The 22,194-nt window shown below is 46.3% G+C and overlaps 1 protein-coding gene across 6 annotated transcripts in view; it reads left to right on the forward strand.

Moving 5' to 3' along the window:
- The first annotated feature begins 5,703 nt into the window (after positions 1-5,703).
- RNF111 (ring finger protein 111) overlaps positions 5,704-22,194 on the forward strand; it is a 399,764-nt gene continuing 383,273 nt past the window's right edge. For 5 of the 6 annotated variants that reach the window (XM_078685180.1, XM_078685182.1, XM_078685179.1 and 2 more), the window contains exon 1: positions 5,705-5,913. The gene's annotated coding sequence lies outside the window, so the exon portion shown is untranslated. Of the gene's footprint in view, positions 5,914-22,194 lie in introns of all 6 variants that reach the window. The other variant, XM_078685178.1, reaches the window with a different exon arrangement.

Below are 22,194 nucleotides of genomic sequence, written 5' to 3' on the forward strand. Positions count from 1 at the left end.
ACAATGTTCGTCACAGCTTGTTGCTACCCCGACGGATGTCTCCTGTGAGGGCACAGCATTATACCCGCTTCCCTCACTGATCAAGTAGTGCAACTCGCTCAGGTTGGTCACCAGGGGATGATCAGAACAAGTGCATGGGGTGGATCCTTCACTAAGACCAGATCGCCCACTTGAGTGAGAGACTGTTTGACTCGGCGATGTCGACTGGCTCGAGCATTGACACTTTGAAGTTTGGCCAGGACATATTGATTGCCTACCCGACTAGGAACCCACTCAGTATGATGGGGATTAGAATCTTGCTCTACTGAGAAGACCCTGAGTCAAGGAAACCTTTCTCAGTGGATCCTTGTGGGACAGGAGTCCCTGTAGGCTGGTTTCTATCACTTGTGACAGTAAGAAGTTGTGATTGGAATGTTTCATTGATGTGCAGATGTTATGTTTTATGGTCATTTCAAAATAAGGTAGGAATGTAATGTTACACCACTGACATAACTGATGTGCCGGCCGCATTACTGTATGTTGCCTTGCAGGGTGTGTGTGGGTTTTTGTATACCCACGCTCTGCGGGACGAGGTAGTTACGCCCTTAGTCACGTGGGTAATAAAATAAAGGTCTGTACTCAGGGTGTGGTCTTGAAGAGGGGGACCCCTGAGAAAGAGTGAGCAACTGTACCGCTGTGTGGTCTAAGTTATTTCTAGGCCACAACAACATGTCCAGGGTGCGGGATATGCGTGCGACTCCCCACAACACTACACTTCCCAAACTCTGCCTGGTGCCTTTACCCCTACATTCACCTTTCATTACCCTTTGTACCTGGCCTGCACCCTCTCTCTTCTCCCCACTCGTGTGGCCTCCCTTTGACATCCCTCCCTCCTCTCCCTGCTCAACCCCTTCTCCTCTCACCTCACCGTATGCATGGCCTTCCCATTACCCCACTCCCTCCTCCTCCAGCCATCCATTTCTACTTCTCAACTTTCTCCTCCTAGGTATGATCTCTATTCTTCACCTCTGCTCAACACCAGTAAAAATATCTCAGTAACTCCATTCAGTCCTTTCTACCACCTTCTTTCCCCCCTCAGACCCTTTCATCACATATCTCCCCCCAGCCCCCCAAAACCCACTGCCCTTCTTTGCATACTTCACTTCCTCCCCCACCTTCGACCCCCACACCCCAACACTCTCCCCGGTCCCCCACTTCCTCCTGTCCTCCTTCGCCTAGTCCACTCTCTCCCGTAACCACTGAGCCACCCTTCACTCCATGCTCAGCACACCTCTCTCTGGAAACTAAACTTGATTCCCTCATCGCGTCCATTTCCCTGCTTGAAGCATCCATTTCACTCCTATGTGCTAAGATATCCCCATCCCCGAACAACCTCCCGAGGAGTTCCTTGCTCCCGCGCCCCAATAGAGCCAACCACAATCTATCCTCCACAGACATTACCAACCTATTGGCTACCTACAAAACCATCCATGTCATTTCTCCTACACTCGCCTCTCCTAACAACTCTACTCAATTTGCCATTCAGACCATCTCTTCCGTCAGAACTTACCAGCCTCCCCCTCAAGGGGCACCCTCATTCAAGAATCTAATCCCTATCCCCCTCATCAGTCCAGACACTCACATCACCAAAACAGTAGCGTCAGAGCTACACTGTATGCTCCATAACTGCAGATCTGCAACCAAACACAAACTTGAAATCTCCGACACCATCACTCACCACAACCTCGACATGCTCTTTCTCACTGAGACCTGGTTTAATGACTCCTATCACACTTCATTTGATCTTTTGTTACCTACTGACTACTCTATTCTCAGAAACGACAGACCAGGCAAGATCGGGGGAGGTGTTGCGATTATCTTCAGAAAAACCCTCCAAATCAAAGCCTCTCCCACTACCCTCTTTCGCACCTTTGAATGCCTCTCCCTAGAATTCCAAGTTCATCATGGCACACCCTTCAGGTTCCATACTATCTACCACCCGCCTGGAAATTGCTCTTCCTTCATGGAGGAATTCATTGACTTCATTAGTGACCAATATTCACAGAGCGACAAGCAGATCTTCCTAGGTGATTTCAATAGCCACTGGGGCTCTTTGGAAGACTCAGCTGCCAACAAGCTTGCAACCTTTCTTTCCGCTAACGATCTTGCACAACACTGCTCGGAAATTACACATGCCAAGGGCTGAATTCTGGACCTTGTGATTTCCAAATCAGACCATATTACCACTGCTTCACCCATCCTTGTGGACTGGTCTGACCATTTCCTCATTCCTTTCTGTTTTCACCTCTCTCACATTTTAACTCTCAGCCAACCCAAAAGAGCCTCTACGTGGTTCTGCAACACAAAAAACATTGATCTTGAGACTCTATGTGATTCTGCTATGCAGTCTCTTCCTAGTCTAGACCCCAATACGGATGTCAACGATCTCACTCCCCTTTGCCTCTCAATCCTTGCAGTCGAAATCGACAAGGTTGCTCCACTCCAAAGCAAAAGGAAAAGACCCACCCCATCAGCTCCTAGGTTCAACAAAGCTCTCTATGGTGAAAGGAAAAACCTCAGAATCTTAGAGAAGCACTGGAGACATTCTCCATCCACCCCCAACATCTCTCTTTTACGTTCAGCAAGATCCATATACTACAAACACATCTTCTAGGAAAAAACATCACACTTCAGATCCCTCCTCGATTCAGCTAAAAACAGACTCAAAAAACTTTTCAACCTCATCAAAAACCCAAATTGTTCTCCCCAAACCATCAAGCCTGAGGATGCATCAAAGAAAGCAACTGAGTTTGCTATATTCTTCGACCAAAAGGTAAAATCTCTGGTGAAACAGGTCACCCACCCCACCCCCACCCGAGGAGCGAAAATCCTTAGTCACGTGGCAGAACTTTGCCGCCATCTCAGAGGTTGATCTCCTCAAATGCATGCGCGAAACCAAACCCTCCAACCATTCCTCTGACCCCATTCCCAGCGGCATCGCCATTGATTTCTATACTAACACTCTCTCCTACTGGACCAGGCTAGTCAATCTCTTCCTCAGTCAAGGATCCCTCCCAAGTGTCCTCAAAACAGGACAGGTTACCCCCCTTCTAAAAAAAACCTCTGCAGATGCAAATGACCTCAATAACTTCCGCCCCATCACCAATCTCCCTTTTCTTTCAAAGATCACAGAAAAATGTGTTGCAAAACAACTGTCCCAACACATTATGGACAATATTCTCCTCGACATGTTCCAGTCGGGCTTTATTCAAAACTGCATCACTGAAACAACCCTACTGCAAGTGATCGATGATGCGCTGCATATTCTCGATTCAGGGGAATCGTGCATTCTGATTCTTCTTGACCTCTCTGCAGCTTTTGACACTGTTAATCACACCACCCTCCTTAACATTCTTCAACAGAGAATGGGCGTGGAAGGCACAGTACTCAAATGGTTTGCCTCTTTCCTCACAGACAGATCCCAAATGATCAAGATTGCAAATAGTCTCTCCTCTCCACTGGTGGTTGGTCAAGGCATCCCTCAAGGTTCTATCCTTGCTCCCACTCTGTTCAATCTCTATCTGGAACCATTAGGGAACCTTCTAAGCAAATATGGAATCCTCTACCATCTCTACGCGGATGACACCCAAATCTACCTCAAGGTATCTTCCCCTCATGATCTCTCACTACTCAGTTCTACTCTCAACACTATTCACAACTGGATGCTAGTTCACTAACTCATTCTCAATCCCTCCAAAACGGAATTCCTCCTCATATCTAGCTCTCTCTCTCTGCCTCCTGTTCAAGCCTGGATGGATTAATCAAATCTACTCAACAGTAAACCCATCATTGTGGACTGCGCTAAATCCTTAGGTGTCATACTTGACAAAAGACTCAACCTAATCTCACACATCATCTCCATGGCCAAGAGCGCACGTTATCAACTGTGACTCTTATGGGGGATTGGTCAGTTCTTCCCAGAGAATGACCTAAAAACCTTGGTCCAATCGCTAGTTCTCTGTAGACTTGACTATTGTAATTCTCTTCTGACTGGCCTTCCCAAATCTCCCCTCTCCCCCCTCAAATCCGTCCTCCATTCAGCAGCTCGCTTCATTTCAGGGTCCAAACGAAGTGACCACATCATTCCTATCCTGTCTTCTCTCCGATGAGTTCCCATTGAGGCTAGAGCTATCTACAAAACAGCGTGCATCACCCACAAAGCTTTGCACTCTTCTTCCCCTCGCTATCTGGCGAATAAACTCAAACTGTCTGGAGGCTCAAGACCTTCTCGGAATGCGGAAAAGTTCCTTCTTGAACCCCCTTCCTTCAAAAGAGAAAAACTGTTGGCACAATCGTTCTCAGGTAATTCGGTGAGAACCTAGAACTCGCTTCCTCCTTCGCTCCATGCCATCACCTCCATCCAGATCTTCAAAGCGGACCTCAAATCTCTTTTATTCCAAAGACACTTTCAGAACTAATTCCCTCCTTCTCAGACCCTGCCAGGAAGTTCTTTAGTCTTTGTAAATTTGTCATATGTTTATATTTTTGCTGTACATCCTGTGCTTGCTGTGTTTGAAATTATTTTCCTTTTGCCTGCGTTGTTTTGATTCTATGGCCTGCTATTGTTCGCCAGGAAGTTCTTTAGTCATTGTAAAATTTGTCATATTTATTCTTACTTTTGCTTGTACACTCTGTTTATGCTATTTTTGTTTGTTCTATTCCTGCAACAGTTCTCTCATGTAACGTAACTGGTTCTATTGTACAGTGCTCTGACACCTTCGGGTAAAGTCCGCGCTTTATAAAAATGCATTAAATAAATAAAAAATAAATAAAATAAAACCTGTATTCCCTGGCAACTAGTGCTCTACAAATCAACTGATTGATAGTTATGAACTGCTGAGGTTAATAAACTAAAGAAAGTGTAGCATAATCATTCTCTAGTCCTGTCATGGTATCTCACATGCCACATTTGAAGTAAGATAACGCAATTCCTGACAGACCACTAGACTAAACCGTGGTGTAGCAATAGATCCTTAGAAAAACCAGTAAATTCCCATGTTTCTATTCCACCACCATGGCGCCCATTGCTGCCTCTCATTTGTTCTGTCCTCGGGTTAAAATGCGAGCAGTCTATACGAGTAGAGGGGTCATGTGGCTCTTCCGGGACAATAACGTAATCAAAACAATGCAAGTAAAGCGGCAGGCTCGCTTAAAGTGGTCGCCATCTTTGAAAAGGGATTTTCTCTTTCACTAAAAAGGGTCAGTACAGGAGCTGGCGTAAACTGTTATGTTTATTGCTTTGAATATCTGTTTTCAGAAACAGGTGTAAAAAAAGAATTCATTTTAAATTAAATTAACATAATTGGAGTTAACATTGTATGTAAAAAAGGAAATGTAGAAAGTGGTTGCGGTATACAGAATAGTTTTAGGAGCGTCGTCCCATCATTAGACGTTTCTTGCGTTTATGCTGTACGCCCTGTGTGTGCTGTATCTGGGTCTCTAAAACAGATTGTGTTCACTCCGTAAATGTCTATCTGCAAAGAATAGTGTTGTGAATTGTAAACATTTCATGACAGATTTTTTTTTAAAGTCTTATATATTATGCGAATGTATAGTTTTTTTCGAATAAAAGTTCGTAAACAGATAATGTTTAAGGCGTTTTTAGACATTGGAGGCTCGGCTTGTTTTGGGCTTCTCTAGTAGGAATTGTGCTTGCTTTCAAGGGGGGTTGGTCTTGTTTTGGATTGTAGACCTTAGCCTCACTGCGCAGAAGCTGCCTGAGCCTGGGCCTTCCTAAAGAAGGCAGCGCCCGGAGTCTGGGCAGTGGGCAGAGACCTGGGGGTGGCGCGGATTGACGGTGCTGAACTGAGCGGCCGAAGGCCAACAGACAGTCGTGGGTCGTACAGTAGACTTAGCAGGCGAAGTCTTCTACAGGTGAGGTCGGGCCGCTGCCATTGTTGTGCTAGGGGAGCGGGCTGAGGGGGGTCAAAGGAGGGGGGAGGAGGAGTAGAGGGGGCGTAAGCCGTAGTGTCAGGGGAGGCGGCCGTTACGAGACTCCTGAATCTAGGAGTCCCTGGCCCGCGTTCTGCCTGTTGTGGGGGTGGCCGCATTGGTTTCCTGTCGTTGCTTTTGTGTCATTTTGTTCTTTAGCTGCGGCTCCAGCTCAGCGGTGACAGCTGCTTCCTGTACCCCATAACCCCTCTCATGTACTGCGTGCCCCCTTCTTCGAGGGACAACTTCGTCTCCTCCTTTCTGAAAACGTTAAGATCACATTATGGACCTGCTGGGGCTCCCCTTTTGAGATTCCATGAGATCTTCCCTTAAAGCCTCATGACATCGCCCATGTTATGTTTCTGTGGTGGCTTTCTATGCAGCTATCGTTATTGTTGTGTATGCTTGCCCCCCCCCCCTTCGTTCTGAATGTGTGGAGTCCCTCCACCCCCTGGCTGTGAAGACGTGAGAGTCCTCCTCCCAGACGTGATCTCTTGAGATCTCCCTGGGTTGTGATCTAGTGAGATCCCTCTTACCATCTGGTTGTGATCACACTTCTTACAAGGTGTGATCCCAGATATAATCGTTTGATTCCTCCACTCCCAGGTGTGACTGTGAGATTCCTTCATCTCTTGAGTGTGATCGATTTTATGAGACCTCTTCTCACCTAAATGTGATTGTGTGAAGTCTCCTCGTGTGTGATCCCATCCCCAGTTTTGATAGTTCGTCTGAGATCCTTCCTGCCCTGCCAGGGATGTGATTGCTAAGATCCTCCAAACCAGGGGTGTGATCTGAGATCCTTCCTGCTCCGTTAGGGGTGTGATCTCTGAGATCCTTCCTGCTCCGTTAGGGGTGTGATCTGAGATCCTTCCTGATCCTTCAGAGGTGTGATCTCTGAGATCTTTCCTGCTCCGGCAGTGGTGTGATCGCGTAGATCCTCTCCTCCCTGCCAGGGGTGTGATCGCATAGATCCTCCCCTCCCTGCCAGGGGTGTGATCGCATAGATCCTCCCCTCCCTGCCAGGGGTGTGATCGCATAGATCCTCCCCTCCCTGCCAGGGGTGTGATCGCAGAGATCCTCCCCTCCCTGCCAGGGGTGTGATCGCAGAGATCCTCCCCTCCCTGCCAGGGGTGTGATCGCAGAGATCCTCCCCTCCCTGCCAGGGGTGTGATCGCAGAGATCCTCCCCTCCCTGCCAGGGGTGTGATCGCAGAGATCCACCCTCCCTGCCAGGGGTGTGATCGCAGAGATCCACCCCTCATTGCCAGGGGTGTGATCGCAGAGATCCTCCCCTCATTGCTAGGGGTGTGAATGCTGAGATCTTCCCCTCATTGCTAGGGGTGTGAATGCTGAGATCCTCCCCTCATTGCTAGGGGGGTGAATGCTGAGATCCTCCCCTCATTGCTAGGGGTGTGAATGCTGAGATCCTCCCCTCATTGCTAGGGGTGTGAATGCTGAGATTCTCCCCTCCAGGGGTGTGAATGCTGAGATTCTCCCCTCCAGGGGTGTGAATGCTGAGATTCTCCCCTCCAGGGGTGTGAATGCTGAGATTCTCCCCTCCAGGGGTGTGAATGCTGAGATTCTCCCCTTAGGCGTTTGAATGTTGAGATTCTCCCCTTAGGCATGTGAATGTTGAGATTCTCCCCTTAGGCGTGTGAATGCTGAGATTCTCCCCTTAGGTGTGTGAATGCTGAGATCCTCCCCTCCGGGCGTGTGAATGCTGAGATCCTCCCCTCCGGGCGTGTGATCGCTCAGATCCTGCCCTCCGGGCGTGTGATCGCTCAGATCCTGCCCTCCGGGCGTGTGATCGCTCAGATCCTGCCCTCCGGGCGTGTGATCGCTCAGATCCTGCCCTCCGGGCGTGTGATCGCTCAGATCCTGCCTTCCAGGCGTGTGATCGCTGAGATCCTCCCCGCCAGGGGTGTGATTGCTGAGATCTTCCCCTCCCCGCCAGGGGTGCGATTGCTGAGATCTTCCCCTCCCCACCAGGGGTGTGATTGCTGAGATCCTCTCCTCCAGGGGTGTGATTGCTGAGATCCCTGCCCCACCCGGGATGGGATCGCTGAGATTCTCCCAGCGGGTATGATCATTGAACTCCCTTTCCCGAGCTGTGATAACTGATCTCTCTTCCCCCAAGCGTATGATAGTGTGAGATCCCTTTCTCTCGGGGTGTTATTGGACGTGATCCCTTCCCCTAGAGCTGTGATTGTGTGAGATCTCTCGTCCCCTTCTGTAGTATTATTGTGTAAGATCTATCTTCCCCTTTCTCTGGATGCAATTGCATCAAATCTCTGTCACTGTCCCAGGATGAGATCACATGAAATCTCTCCGTTTGTCCCGGCGTGTTATTGCCTGAGATCCCTTTACCCTGGCGTTCGATCGTCTGGGAACCCTCTGCCCAGGGTGTGATCACCTGAGATGCCTCCTTTACCCAGGGGTATGACTGCCTGATATATCACAGGGATGCGATCATCTGAGATCCCCCACCCACATTTTTATGAGGGATGCCCCCTCCCCCTGCCCCATGGGTGTGTTCGCGGGGCTGCCCCTCTACAGGTGGGTTCACGTGAAATACCTTCCCACACTCTTCTCACCCCCCCACTAGTGTGGTTACATGAGTTTCATCCTCTCCCCAGTTGTGATGTGGGGACGTAGTTAGTATTAACAAGTGAGTGAGCGTTAGTTTGTTGCGATCAAGGTTAAATTCACCTATAGTGAAGGGGGCTGAGTTTTGGGTGATACAGTCCTATGCCTAAACTGGTGACCGATGCTTCCCTCTGTTATCAGCACCAAGAGACCTTACTTCGAACGTGCGCTCTGAAAGTGACCTATAACATAAGTCTAAGATGGCATTGAATAAATAAGCCCCCCCCCCCCCCCCCCCCAGAGAGCTGTACATGAGCACCATGTGGGCATTACAGGTGGTAGTGATTGAGTCTACTAGAGTAGATGGTGAAGGATTAGGTTTAGGGTAGGGTTGGTCATGAAAGACTTGCTTAGGAGATCTTCTAAACCCAAACTCTGCAGGTGTTGGGTGGTGAGAGAGTTTGGAAAATTCTGTTTGGGCAGCAGCTGCTGTGTCTGAACAGGCATTAAATAAACAAAAGATGATATTGGTAGGTTAATGGATTGTCTCACTTTGTTTCCAAGACCAATTATGTGAGGAGGGTATATGAGTTGAAGGTGGTTTGTTCGATCATCATAGTATGAGGAGAGTAGAATCGTAATGAGATAGATGTGAGACGGGAATCGGGTTCTGGGAAGAACCCTGAAGATTTGTGTTTCTAGACAACAGTGGTGATTTAAATGAGAACAGCATATGCGACTTTGGAAAGTATTGCATCATTTTGTGGAAGAGGTCTACTTGAAGGAATGTAGTATTTGTTGCTGATATGTCAGGTACCCCATGGATTTAACACAGGATTTAGCAGTAGTGGTTTACAGGCTAAATTTCTTCTACATTTTGACATGTTTGTTTTAAAGGAGTGCATCATTCAGTTAGCATATTTTCTTCTACATTGGCACTGTACTGAAGAACCTGAAAACAGGACGTATTTAAGTTTTTAAAATTGTGTTTTTTCGGTGACCGTACTCGTCAAAATAAAGTTTTATATTTTGAAAGATAAAAAAAGTATTTCTTGGTTTATATCTAGAAATGTAACTTATAATAATCTTCAAAATCTTATAAAAAAATAATTGAAGTCCAAAATAAGTTAGGTGTAAATCTTATAATTTTTTTCTTTCGAGTAATCCATGTACTAGGATCAACACACCAGATCATAGTCTCATCAGCTTTTACGCAAATCTACAGTTACCTCAACTAGAGCTTGATCAGTTAATCATATTCTACTTTAACACACGTCTGACATCTTATGAGCATTTGTTTATGCTAAATTCTGGTTTAACCCCTTCTATGCTGATGACGGCCCCCGTCCGTCATGCATCATGGTGGGCGTGTGCTGATGACGGCTGGGGGCCGTCATGATCCCGCCCACTCTTAAAAACAGCCACACAGGTGCAGAATCGCGCACAGGCGCAGAATCGTGGCCGCACCCAAGGGGTTAAATAAAGTTGATTGTTTCCTGATTTTTATCCTCGGGATATATTTGCAAATTTACCCTTGCAAATAATAATATACCTACATCTCCACATACAGTCTTTTTCGTTTGTCGTATCCTTTTCTCTATTGTAGATTCACAACGAAATCACCCTCATCATTGTCTTGCCCATTTTGAGCCTCACCAACTTTAATATAGTTTCCAAATCCTTCCAGCACAATGATGAGTAGATTTCAAAGAGTAAAAATTGGTTTGGAGGAAAGAGAGTAACATCCTAGTACGACTTCCTGTTCCGTTTACATACCTAACAAAACAGCTATGGAGCTTTGTGAAAAATACCACTTTTCTTACTTGTTTCCTTTTCTACTACAATTATGTTTACCTGATGTATAGGGGGTATTTAAAAAAAATAAAGGTTCACCTCTTTCACACTTGGTGACTTACTTTATCCTCTAGGCTGCCTTCTCCACCATCCTGATGACCTGAAGTTTAAATAAAATAATTAAAATAGGTCTGCCCTAATACAGTGTTAATGGTTACAAGAAACCCTCCTTGGATGCAAAAAATTGCATCCCCCCAAAGAACTCAAGATGAACCCACCTTGCAGTATTTGATGTGTTTACTAGCACAAGTAGTGAGTATTCCTTTAAATAAGTGTGCTTTTTTTCTGGGGATAGATGATGCTTTAGCTTGCACTTGAGGCTCTTTTGCTGTCATATAACACCATATTTCTGTAGAAAACCATATAATTGCACTATCATTCATTCATTTCTACATAATACAAATGTTTCCTCGTCTAAGTCTTCAGTGGAACAGCCTGTTTCCTAAACAGTTTACCCTATTGTCGCTATTGCTTAAAACAAGACATACTCGGGCATGTCTTAGCATTTTATGTGAAAACTATCTTATCTATAATGCAGAGTTTTGGCAACTGCACAGGTTGTGAAATAGATTTGGTGCATCATCAAGTTTTGTTACTCTTTATTTTGGAAACAAGTTAGTGTCATAACTAGGAACTGTGAGGCAGCAGCAGTTGTACTTTCATCACAAAGTGATGGTTCTCAAGTGCTAGTCTGGGTTTGTATCTGTCCTGTGTGTATCTGTAAAGGTTAGTGACCTAGGCCTCTGCATATCAGCTCCATGCAGAAGTTTATTTAGTGGATGCTTGTCCCGCCAAATCATAAGATTGAGGCAGCGGTCAGAGGTAGTGAGAGCAAAATACACAACACCTATTCTGATAAAATCAAGAAATTACATAATTCACCCCGCTCTGGTTCCACATGGCAGGCTAAAAATCTTAACAGTCAGCACTGGAATAAGGATTAGTTATAAGACTACAATATTCCTAATCAAGCTTGGAATTTGTTCATTCTGAAACTTTATGTCACTGGGCAAAGTCCTGTTTTTGACGATTTAAAACTGAAATTTACTGTTACTACAATCTATTAAATTAAGGTAAAAACATTAATTAGTAGTACTAGTGCTTGCTGTACTCCAAGTCCTAATGGTATACCTGTTGCAGTAATAAAAGCCAACCCCAATAAATGGAGCTTAATACTAACTATTCGATTTTTAGTTTTAGGGCTATTTCACCATCTTAGAAAGGCTCTGTCGCAGCCTACTTATTAGAGGGCCTAAAACTAATACCAGATGCAATCGCTTACTCTTTTTGGATTCTAATATGAAACTATTTGCTCAAATATTGCTCCTAAAACGTCTGACATGAGCATTAAATAGGAAATTGTTAAAGTTTGTCCAAACTGGTTTTATCCTTACCTGCTCAACTATAGACTCAATAAAAAGTCTAAGTAATGCTAGTAACAAAAGCATTGGATAGTAAAAGGTACTCACTTTTTGTACATTTTATTAATTTATCAACAATCAAAAAAGTTGGTAGAAACAGTCTTTGGGCAAAATTGTTTGCTTGGGAGATTGATCAGGTTTTACTTCGTTTTTTGATTGAACTACATTCTAACTATTGTCTTACCTATGCAATTAAAAGAGCTAATGTCTTAAAGCTGAGATGTGTCTTAGCACTTTTGTTGTTTTCACTTTACTTTTGTCAAACATTGTAGATCATAATGATGATCTTGCTCTTAAGCTTGGTGGAGTCCGTCACTCATCTTTCATGCCAATGACTTTATTATTCTGTAACCCAAACAATCCTTCTCGGGCAACTAAACAGATTACAAGAATATAATGCTTCAAATGGTCTTCAGCTGACTTTTTAGCAAAAACTGAATTGTGTCCCTTATGTGTCATGATCCAGTATTTAAATGGGTGGGTGATTTATCCCCCATCTAGAAGTTTTATTTGACAACTAATTGAATTGGAACATTCATGTTACAACTTTAAAAACTAGATGTCTGGGAGCTGGCATTGGTCATAAGTATTTTTAAACAAGTATTGGGTAGGCAGTAGGGCCTACTTTAACAGTGGCTGCAGCTAAACCTGTTCCCATATTGATAATAGGTTGTTTATTAAATCCCACAAAATGATTGGGCATTTAGACAGCATTTGTGTATGTTGATTACATTGTCTCTTTAACCTTAGACTTACACTTCCTAATTATATGATTAATCTGCAATTTGGGCTTGTGTCCCTAACTTCTCTTGATATTTTGTTAGTAAGCTAATTATAACTTTATTCAATTTTTTTTCAAATCGTAAATGTACATAGAAAAAACATTATGCAATGTATAAAATCAGTATCCTAAGTCCCCCAACATTGAACACAATATATACATAAAATACACTGAAGATAAAAACGCATACAATAAAAATAGGCTCATCTCATCCGTTAAAAAAACAACCGTTCTATTAAAACCAGTCTATAATTCATTTTCAGCCGCCATTAACAACCCCTGATAAAAAAAAAAACGGGATAATAATAACAAATAGTGGATGTTTTTAACATCTGGAAAAGTAAAAAGCTGGCCGCACTTGAATATAATTCTTGATCCAATAGAAGAGGCCAGACTAAATTATGGCGCAACCGATTAAATCTAGGACCTTTAACAATATCTAAAGTATCAGGGAGGGACACTTGATCGCAAGAGCAAGGAGAGAGATCCGATACTGTACAAGCCCCTCTAGGTAACAGAAGCTGATAAATCTTGTTATACCTGAAGCCTCCTATGATTTGAAGACGTTTCCTACAGTAGTTAGGGGTCAATACTCTGGCCTGTCTTGATCATAATGATTTGTCGGAAGGAAAGCTTATGAAGGGCCAAGGCTTCCTGTGCAAAATACAAATTAATCATTTCATAAGGATTTGGAAATATCACTAGATTATAGTAATAATAATGATCTTTATTCCGCATATATAAAAAATATGACCATAAAAGATACACATCTATCAGCACAGCAATACAGTACAATAATTATCATGGGCTGCCAGGGCACTGCATCAGCATAAGAAGCAATACTCAAAAACATCTTAAGACATCATAAAAACATTAAAAAACGTTAAAAGGTGTACCACGCACTATCCCCTGTAATGCACCAGATGCTTGAAGGGCTCCTCCGTTTATGTTCCCCTCGTATTTCTTAGCTTTACTGCAGATCTTAAAAAATTTGTGACACAAAATAATGTAAAAGCATTCGGCTTATAGTAGCTTGATGTAGGTTCAGCTATAATTTACAGCCTTATCAAGAATCACATTTGAATGCCGGGACCAAAACAGATTTTCTACGCATACGTTTTTTATACATTTCATTACTACATTTCAAATTGCTTCGTTTAAGTTCGATTAAAAACAAAGAGGTTGTTGCCTTTGTTCTGAGGCTAAATAAACATTGGCACATATAGTTATTATATGTCCAGAACTGTTCGATCTAAGCAAAAAGTGTCTGCTGATGACTTTTGGTGATAGCCGGGTGTGAGGAGACATCCTGTTTACAGAGGCATTTCAAACAAAGCTGCGAGGTGTAAAAATGTTTTAGATTAGTTTATAGTTGTTTATAAATTGCAACATAATGCTTGAAATTCGACCATAGTAAATTTGATTTATTTTCCAATTGATGTTTTAAGCTTTTTATCTGACGTAAGGTTGCTAGTCACCCTCAATATAACTAAATCCAGATCCAGTCTAGTCCCATTTTCTTGAAATGCCCAACGCAACCATGTCCAAGAACCTTCTCACCTCAGAAATGGATGTGTGCGATTCCTCTACTGTTTCTTACACATTGGACACCCATGGGTTTTTATATAATTTTATTGTTGCAAGTTTCACTCTATTGAGGATTTTTAATAACGCATATCTTACTCTGTCTATATCAACGCCTCTTTTGAGTACACCATCGCATCCATCCAAGCTGCTTCTTCAAGTGGGCCTCAATCTCTCTCACTCTCTCTCGCTTTCCAGTCTAAGCCTCTGTGTGTTCACTTACAAAATTACCTTTGAAGATTCTATAGATCTCTTGACTAAGGACTGACCGTAACTTCTTGTCAAATGTTTAGTCTCTTCTTGGGTAAACGCCAGGCACAGCAATACATTTCCTGGAGAAGAAGGCAGAAAACTGAGTACATCAAATATATCATTTTTGCACCTTTTGGTTATTATCAGTACTTCTGTTTCATTCTGCACATGGTAAGTGAAAAGGAGAATCATTTTTCCAGCTAAATGGACTTTTGGCAGCCGTCCAAGCTTAAAGTTCCCCACTGCACTGCAGGGAATTGCAGCTTAAAGTCTTTCAGCCGAAGTGTCAAGACAGGAGGGTTGTCGTGTCTTGACAATCTGGTGAAACTTTGTTTTGGTTTTTCAGAAACAGACTTCACAAGTGGAGTTTGTTCCGTAAAAGCAAATGCCCCTGATGCCCATTAAGTTTTCTTGTGAACAGGAAACTTCGGCATCCTATCAATGGCGGGCCTATCTGATTCTGACTCGCCACTAGGGCTCTGACGGATAGGCCACCAGCTAAGGGGTTTGTATGGCAGAATGGCTGGGGTCTCAAGCATTCAGTCCCCTGACTCTAAATAACCCGGGGAGCTGAAAGGTGAGTGGGACCGTATATCCACTTATATAGTGTGGATATTCTTTTTCCACCTACTACTCTTTTGTTGTGAGACAAGTTGTTAATTGGGTTATATGATAGATGCATTGCACAGCATAGCTTGTGCCATCCAGCGTGCCATAAATATTAGACCCTGTTTATTTAATGTAAAGCTTCTAATCTATATCTATCAATAAGGAGCCCAGAGGGGATTAATGTAGGAAACGGGTAGCCCTCCACTCAATAAATCACATAAATCAACAATCCCGCCCACAAGGCAAAAAGTATATGTATACCGTGTGTAGAACACTAATCGTTGCCACACGGGGTGTATATATCACAAAAATGTTAAATGTTTTAGCAAAAATAACCTGTTTTTTGCTCGTGGTTAATTGCTATACATCAATTGCCTTAAGAAATTTGTAAAAAAATTGCTTCCTTTCCACTGACAGTCTCTCGAAAGGGGACAACGCTTGATAACCAATTAATCACAATCAAGCAGAAATACGTCTAAAGTAGACGATTAACACCACAAATTTAGTGTAAACGTAAAAAAATGTGAAGAAGGCAAAGTGACCCCTCACGGACGAACCACCCATGGGAGAGCTGGCAGGTACTCACCAGGTCAACCCACTGTTCTCATTGGTAATCACTTTGTCTGTAACAGAAAAGAGTGTCCAACAAAACAAACAAAGGTACTCACCAGGTCAACCCACTGTTCTCATCATTGGTAATCACTTTATCTGTAACAGAAAAGAGTGTCCAACAAAACAAACAAACCTAAATGGTGTAGGTGCCCAGAGAGTGATGGCGAAGTACGCTCTCTGATAGTGAAACAAATAAAGTTAAAATTGACAGGCACACCTTTCAGTCAATACTTTATTATTTAGCAGGGGTGAACTGTCAAATAAAAAATGTGTGTAGGTAGCTATTTATGCACACCCAGGTCACATGCCAACATGTTTAAATGCCTGTAATTTTGCAGCAAATTTTTCAGGGCTAGGCCGATTGTCACAGCACCTCAAGTTGGACACATCCTCCTCAAAATAGACCTCATATGGCTATTCTCGCTCATACCAGCCTATGAGGTAGCTTATATGTCAACGATGCGCTGCGCGACCTGAATTGTAGATCGATTGAGACTACGATCCAAAAAGGAAAACCTCACAGACGGAGATTGGAGTTTTGTGCATCTGAGTACTCCTAGATTTTGAACCTCTTGTGTATGAGCCGGTGGTTTTTAATTCAGCAGGTCAGTAGACGGGTAAAGGACTGTTATTGCTTGTTAGCCGAAGGCCTCCGATGTTCATCTATTATTTGAACGCCAGTTTACAGTCCAGAAGTGTTGTTTTGTTGATGTTATTACTTAGATCAATTGGGAGTCATCTGCATACTTTTGGCAGTGAAATCCCTTCTGTTTTTTTTTAACAGATGGACTAATGACACCACGCAAATGCTGAAGAGTAGGGATATAGTGTTGACCCTACATTTGCTGTTTTTCTGAGGAGTTCTCCAAGCTTTTGATTTGTTGCCTCTGCCCGTGTAGGAAGGACTTATAGTCCTAGGCTTTCCATGTTCTACTAAACCCCATTTGAAGATGTTAGCAACACATTAGCGTACTTAAAGTACATATAGCACTACCGTGCATGTCGATAGTGGCAACATTGCATATGTCCTTTTTTGTTTCCTTGATCGCATCATCAGGCGCCTGTGTCCTATTGCATTTTACTGTGCGATATAGTCTACAAAAGAACTAGGGTTGCTTCTTTTACTCATCTGGACAACTCTAGGCTGCTGGCACTTCTTTGTTAACTTTCTACCCTTCCAGAAAGGACTGTTTGCTTATGGCTGCTGGAAAGGCCTAAAATGGACAGACGGTTGTTTTGATGTATGCACTGAAAAGCGCCGTTGCCTGCAGCTTGCACACATACATATGTATTGCTCTTTTTTTTCCCAAAGGCTAACTATGAAATGCTTCAGTTTTGTAGTAACCAGACTTTGTTAGATGTTATTACAGCGGTGTACGAGGAGGAAGGTTTTTAGGAAACCTCTGAAGATGCATATAAGGAAGTCAAAGACTGGTAGTGTGCCGCCCTCTTTCCCTTTCCATCATCTTGTCTGATCGCGCATAGATTTCCAGACGTTGCACTATTTCCGCAGCTGTTTAGTGTGCCTTTACTGATTTTGACGACTCCATCTCTCCGAAAGGTAGTTCGGTACATTCACTATGCTTTCTGACTAAGAAGCATTCCTCTAATCATGGTCCCGTCTCATAACCTTTTATTCTAGCAGGATTCTTTGGATGGTAAGTACTGGCCTCCTGCTCTGTATTAATTCCAGTCTTTTTTGCCCACTGTGCCACTCTAATCGACCAGTCATCTGCAGATCGCTTGTACCTGTTCCAATAGGAATAGTCCAGCCCAAACAGCCAGGCCAGAAAATTTACCCGTGTTTAAAAAAAATAAAAAAATTAGAGTGTCTGCAAACACTGCCGGCATTCCAATGATAGTCAGAGTGGAGCTGCAGGGGCGCTAAGATGAACTACAAAGCCTCATTAACATACAAATGGTCTTTTAAAGACCTTTGAAGTGCTCTGGTGCGGCTGTGTGTGTGTGTGTGTGTGCCCTGAAGCTGTCTCAGCCGGGGCACACACAGGCAGGGTGAGATGAAGAGGGTGACAGAGGGAGGTGAAGGGAGGGACACGGAGGGAGGGAGGGAAAGGCAGGGAAAGGCAGGGAGAGGGAAGTAGGGAGTGAAAGGGAGAGGGAGAGATGGAGTGAAAGGGAGGGAGGGAAAGGGAGGGAGAGGGAGGGAGAGGGAGGGAAAGGGAGGCAGCCAGTGAGAGAGGGGGAGAGAGAGAGAGAGAGAGAGAGAGAGAGAGAGAGAGAGAGAAGGGGAGAGAGAGGGAGAGAGGGAGAGAGAGAGGGAGAGAGGGGGAGAGAGAGAGGGAGAGAGACACAGAGACAGAGGGAAAGAGAGAGAGGGAGGGAGAGTGAGGGAGGTAGGGAAAGGGAGGGAAAGGGAAGGAGGGAGAGGGAGGGAAAGGGAGAGCGATGGAGGCAGACAGAGGGAGGGAGAGGGAGGGAAGGAAAGTAGGGAGGGATAGGGAGGCGGACAGAGGGAGAGCGAGGGAGGGAGGGAAAGGGAGGCAGACAGAGGTAGAGCGAGGGAGGAAAAGGGGGAGACAGAGAGGGGGAGACAGAGAGGGGGAGACAGAGAGGGGGAGACAGAGAGGGGGAGACAGAGAGGGGGAGACAGAGAGGGGGAGACAGAGAGAGTGGGAGGAAGGGAGGGAGACAGAGAGGGGGGAGGGAGGGGGAGGGAGGGGGAGGGACGGAGGGAGACGGAGGGAGGGAGGGAGGCGGAGGGAGGGAGGGAGACGGAGGGAGGGAGGGAGACGGACGGAGGGAGGGAGGGAGAAAGACAGACAGACAGACAGAGGGAGGGAGGGAGGGAGACAGACAGAGGGAGGGAGACAGACAGAGGGAGGGAGACAGACAGAGGGAGGGAGACAGACAGAGGGAGGGAGACAGACAGAGGGAGGGAGACAGACAGACAGAGGGAGGGAGACAGACAGACAGAGGGAGGGAGACAGACAGACAGAGGGAGGGAGACAGACAGACAGAGGGAGGGAGACAGACAGACAGAGGGAGGGAGACAGACAGAGGGAGGGAGACAGACAGACAGAGGGAGGGAGACAGACAGACAGAGGGAGGGAGACAGACAGACAGACGGAGGGAGACAGACAGACAGAGGGAGGGAGACAGACAGACAGAGGGAGGGAGACAGACAGACAGAGGGAGGGAGACAGACAGACAGACAGAGGGAGACAGACAGAGGGAGGGAGACAGACAGAGGGAGGGAGACAGACAGAGGGAGACAGACAGAGGGAGGGAGACAGACAGAGGGAGGGAGACAGACAGAGGGAGGGAGACAGACAGAGGGAGGGAGACAGACAGAGGGAGGGAGACAGACAGAGGGAGGGAGACAGACAGAGGGAGGGAGACAGACAGAGGGAGGGAGACAGACAGAGGGAGGGAGACAGACAGACAGAGGGAGGGAGACAGACAGAGGGAGGGAGACAGACAGAGGGAGGGAGACAGACAGACAGAGGGAGGGAGACAGACAGACAGAGGGAGGGAGACAGACAGACAGAGGGAGGGAGACAGACAGACGGAGGGAGGGAGACAGACAGAGGGAGGGAGACAGACAGACAGAGGGAGGGAGACAGACAGACAGAGGGAGGGAGACAGACAGACAGAGGGAGGGAGACAGACAGACAGAGGGAGGGAGACAGACAGACAGAGGGAGGGAGACAGACAGACAGAGGGAGGGAGACAGACAGACAGAGGGAGGGAGACAGACGGAGGGAGGGAGACAGACGGAGGGAGGGAGACAGACGGAGGGAGGGAGACAGACGGAGGGAGGGAGACAGACGGAGGGAGGGAGACAGACGGAGGGAGGGAGACAGACGGAGGGAGGGAGACAGACGGAGGGAGGGAGACAGACGGAGGGAGGGAGACAGACGGAGGGAGGGAGACAGACGGAGGGAGGGAGACAGACGGAGGGAGGGAGACAGACGGAGGGAGGGAGACAGACGGAGGGAGGGAGACAGACGGAGGGAGGGAGACAGACGGAGGGAGGGAGACAGACGGAGGGAGGGAGACAGACGGAGGGAGGGAGGGAGGGAGACAGACAGACAGACGGAGGGAGGGAGGGAGACAGACAGACAGACAGACGGAGGGAGGGAGGGAGACAGACAGACAGACAGACGGAGGGAGGGAGACAGACAGACAGACAGACGGAGGGAGGGAGACAGACAGACGGAGGGAGGGAGACAGACAGAGGGAGGGAGGCAGACAGAGGGAGGGAGGCAGACAGAGGGAGGGAGACAGACAGAGGGAGGGAGACAGACAGAGGGAGGGAGACAGACAGAGGGAGGGAGACAGACAGAGGGAGGGAGACAGACAGAGGGAGGGAGACAGACAGACAGAGGGAGGGAGACAGACAGAGGGAGGGAGACAGACAGAGGGAGGGAGACAGACAGAGGGAGGGAGACAGACAGAGGGAGGGAGACAGACAGAGGGAGGGAGACAGACAGAGGGAGGGAGACAGACAGAGGGAGGGAGACAGACAGACAGAGGGAGGGAGACAGACAGACAGAGGGAGGGAGACAGACAGACAGAGGGAGGGAGACAGACAGACAGAGGGAGGGAGACAGACAGACAGACAGAGGGAGGGAGACAGACAGACAGACAGAGGGAGGGAGACAGACAGACAGACAGAGGGAGGGAGGGAGACAGACAGAGGGAGGGAGAGAGACAGACAGAGGGAGGGAGACAGACAGACAGAGGGAGGGAGACAGACAGACGGAGGGAGGGAGACAGACAGACGGAGGGAGGGAGACAGACGGAGGGAGGGAGACAGACGGAGGGAGGGAGACAGACGGAGGGAGGGAGACAGACGGAGGGAGGGAGACAGACGGAGGGAGGGAGACAGACGGAGGGAGGGAGACAGACGGAGGGAGGGAGACAGACAGACAGACAGAGGGAGGCAGACAGACAGACAGAGGGAGGCAGACAGACAGACAGAGGGAGGCAGACAGACAGACAGAGGGAGGCAGACAGACAGACAGAGGGAGGCAGACAGACAGACAGAGGGAGGCAGACAGACAGAGGGAGACAGACAGACAGACAGACAGAGTGGGGAGGGCGACGGAGTGGGGAGGGCGACGGAGTGGGGCGGGCGACGGAGAGGGCGGGCGGGCGACGGAGGGGGAGGGAGGGCGACGGAGAGGGAGGGAGGGCGACGGAGAGGGAGGGAGGGAGGGAGGGCGACAGGCAGAATGAGTGAGACAGAGGGAGTCAGGGAGAGAGAGAGTGAGTGAGACAGTGAGTGTGACAGAGGGAACAATAGGGAGGGAGGGAGGGTGAGAGAGAGATGGAGGGAGAGAGAGGTTAAGATGGAGGGAGAGAGAGAGAGAGAGATGTGTGTATGCCGGGTCTGGTGGCTCAGTGGACGAAGGTGTCCGCTGCAGGGACCTCTGTTCAACCTCATTGTCACAATTTCTTTTGTTGCTCTAGCCGCACCAACTTCCCCACTGACCCCGCCCCCACCGGTGTGACCCTCGGACACAAACCACACTGTAAATTTGGCCCCCGAGAGAAAGTTTGTGAGTAGCAATGCTTTACAGTGTGGCTAAAACGAATTTATGAAAGTTCTGTGATGCAGCCCCGGCTAATGTGCTTTACTCTTTTTATTTTTAAAAACGTGCATTAGCGCTGGATGAATCATTGTCTTTTTAATATTTATTTATTATTAGTATTATTTTTAACCATACTGCACTGCAGCAGCACTGCCACAAATCACTGCCAAAGTCTGCAATGTCCATGCTGTACAGCATGAATATAAGACAATGACAGAGTCAATAGTATCAAAGGCGAGACCTATTGGATTTGCCAATGCTTGTTAGGTCTTGTCAGGTCACCCCCTTGGATACTGATCAAATTAATTAACCTCCGCATGCATCAAAAAGAAGGGGAAAAATGACACTTGTCAAAAAAAGAAAGCGAATGCCCCCAGGCCTTATTGAAAATACATTTGATAGTAGATAACATCTGTTGTCACACTAAAAGTAGGTAGCAGCTGTTCTTACAATAAGCATCCATTTCAAGGAGAAAAGAGCTTCTTTGAAATGTGCATGGCATAGTAAAACACAGCTACAAATGGCAAAAAGTTCAACAAGGGCGATGGGGAAGAAGAAAAAACAGAAGTTCCTTAATCACAATGTTAACAGCAAAAAGACCGCAATCAAGAAAAAGCAATAAGTACTTGGTTCATGCTCCAGTCGAATGTAGAGGAAGTAAAGCCAGCATGTGCCAATTAAAAGGCAGCAAATGAGACTGACAATGAAGCCAACGATTGTTAAGGAATGGGCAAGCTGCAAGCCCCTTAATATATGCAATATCTCTAGCAAGTGAGAGCGTATGCACTTTCGCAATTGAGACCTGGAAATGTTGGACTGGTTTGCAGTTCGAGTAAATACCTGTGACTGAGATTAATTCTGGCATTCCGTCCTTTTATTTAATTTTTATTTTTTTGTGTTTTTATTTTCCTGATTTGATGGAGAAATGTACAGGGCTCATACAGTTAACATGGACTACGTTTGTGTTT

The sequence above is a fragment of the Lissotriton helveticus genome, chromosome 3_2 (genome assembly GCF_964261635.1).
Source record: "Lissotriton helveticus chromosome 3_2, aLisHel1.1, whole genome shotgun sequence".
Lineage (NCBI taxonomy): Eukaryota > Metazoa > Chordata > Amphibia > Caudata > Salamandridae > Lissotriton > Lissotriton helveticus.